This window comes from Cynara cardunculus (assembly GCF_001531365.2).
Source record: "Cynara cardunculus var. scolymus isolate 2C chromosome LG 5, CcrdV1, whole genome shotgun sequence".
Taxonomy (NCBI): domain Eukaryota; kingdom Viridiplantae; phylum Streptophyta; class Magnoliopsida; order Asterales; family Asteraceae; genus Cynara; species Cynara cardunculus.
The window spans coordinates 35241762-35244130 of record NC_037532.1 but is presented as its reverse complement, the minus strand read 5'-3'; the positions used below and the strand labels follow the sequence as shown (position 1 = coordinate 35244130).

The 2369-nt window shown below is 38.6% G+C and overlaps 1 pseudogene; it reads left to right on the top strand.

The window, feature by feature from the left end:
* LOC112513322 overlaps positions 1-573 on the top strand; it is a 14245-nt pseudogene extending 13672 nt beyond the window's left edge.
* The last annotated feature ends 1796 nt before the right edge of the window (positions 574-2369 follow it).

The following is a 2369-nucleotide window of genomic DNA, read 5'->3' as shown; positions in this document are numbered from 1 at the left end:
ATACTTGGAGACAATTGGATTCGAAAGCATAACTGGAAGTTCCAACACTATGCCATGAGTTACGAAAGATCCACATGGAGCTGGATCTTGAGTCTACTTAGAGACGAGGGGCTTCATCATCCCGGTAGTTCAAGTTCAATCTCCAAGACTCTGCTCAAGGAGAGGCTGCAGGTGTTCTACACCGCGTTCGAAGATATCTACAAGAGCCAAACCGGATGGTCGATTCCAAATGATCAACTTTGCGAGGATGTCAGGATCTCAATGTCGCTCAAGGTGATTCAAGCTTATCGAACTTTCGTTGGTAGGCATGTGAATAATATCAACGAGAAATATATCAAGTACAGTGCTGATGATTTGGAGAATTATCTCTTGGATCTGTTTGAGGGTTCTCCAAGATCATTACATAGCTTCCATAGAAGGTGATTTCATTAGCTTTTGTGTGTATCTTTTCCTCATATATTTTCTGAAACCTTTTTGTGCTAGAAAATTGTGTTATTATGTGAGTTTTTGCCTCATATGAATTGTACTGTTAAGACTTTTGTGGTATATTAAGCTGTACAGTTACATTGCTTATTGTTCTTGAGTTAAGCTTGCCAGCCAAAGGAGACCAAGGCTCAGACTTTAAGACCTCAAAAGTCAAATCAAAAAGTCAAAAGTCAAACAATGGGGGTTGTAGATAAATTCTGCAAAATAACCAGAAGTCTTCCCATTTCATTAGATGCAATTTGTTTACGGTCCGTTTACCAAACACTTACCGGGTTACTTACGATGATGGCCGAGAACGTTACCACTTACCCGATAAGATAAATAAGAGTGGTAACCGTTGCCGATAAGCACTTACTCTTAGTTTGAAAGATGGTTTTAAGGGTTTTTGTAGTTTTTATGATTCAATACTGATAGGCAGCGAGTCAACTGAAAAAGTCAACCATTGAAATGTTTGACCTAATCTGAATAAAACAATCTGAAAAAAGAAATTCAGTCATGGGTCTGAATTCACTTCCAAAAAGTGTACAATGTGGATGCATATTTGTTGACTTTATACGGACAACTACAAAAGCTAACAAGACCCTTATAGACTCGTTGTACGTGATATACTTTTCACCGATATTACTTGCGTTCCTACCAACGAAAGTTCGAAAAGCTCGAATCACCTTGAATGAAATTGAGATCCTCGATCTGAACTGAGGACGAGTTTTTGGAGTTAGCTCTGCCTCGTGAGATCACCACCAAAGCTTGACTCTTATAGATCTCTTCGAAAGCGGTGTAGTCTCTCCTTGATTAGAGTCTTGAAGATTGAACTTGGACCACCGCAACGATCAAACCCCTCGTCTCTAAATAGATTCCTCCAGGTGGATCTTTCGTAACTCATTGTTATGCATTCGAGTCCAATTGTCCCCAAGTATGCTTCTTAGCTCCGACCTTTTGACATTTTCAACCGTGTATTCGATGTTGTTTTATCAAGAAAAATGTGTCCCAATGCATCTTCTTTGTATAATCTTGATTTCTCTTCAAGGTCGGGTTCAAGAATCGACATTAGTGATCGAAAATGCAACCCCAGAGGAGATAACGACGATTTGCCATTGACGCTATCATCTTCATAGGCCGGAGGACCGGAACCGGGATCGGGACCGAAATCTGGGACCGGTTACACTATAGCTTAACCGGGCTCACTCTTTTCAACAGGGACCAATTATGGCCGGATTTATTTAGGCATGGGACTGATAAGGCCCGTCCTGGGATCGGTTTTTGACCATCACTACATACAACAAATACGATAATACATCTATTCTGAAGGTGTTCCTATGCTTACCAACACAACCTGGTTAAACGCTAACGATGTAAAAGTCAATACGATTACTTATCTTACGTTATAAGATTATCGGTTTATCAAAATATCATGCATAAGCATCTCATACCAAGGGCAGAGCCATTATGGTGATACATTCCGTCGTTACTCATTCATCCGACCCTAACAACCTTAGTAACTCATCCACACCTCTACGGTCAGCCGTCGTTTCTCAGTGGCTGTTTATATTAGATTATTAATGAATGGTTGTATCATATGAAAATTATTTGAATGCTTGTATATGTAGTGATAAGCGGTATAACAAATATCAACCTGCTATTTGGATATTTGATGGTCTTAGTGCATCTAAATCTAGTTGGTAAAGATGTTAATATAAATACATTTGTAACTTCAATTTTTAGTTGGTACAGAACCGTACCAATTAAAAAAAGTTAGCACCAATTTTGTCCGTACCAAGTTTGTTAGGTATAAATACCAATTATAATTTGAAAAACAGGCAAATCGCATGAAAAACTAACGTACTTTAACTTGATTTTTATTTTGAGTAACGAACTTTTAAAAC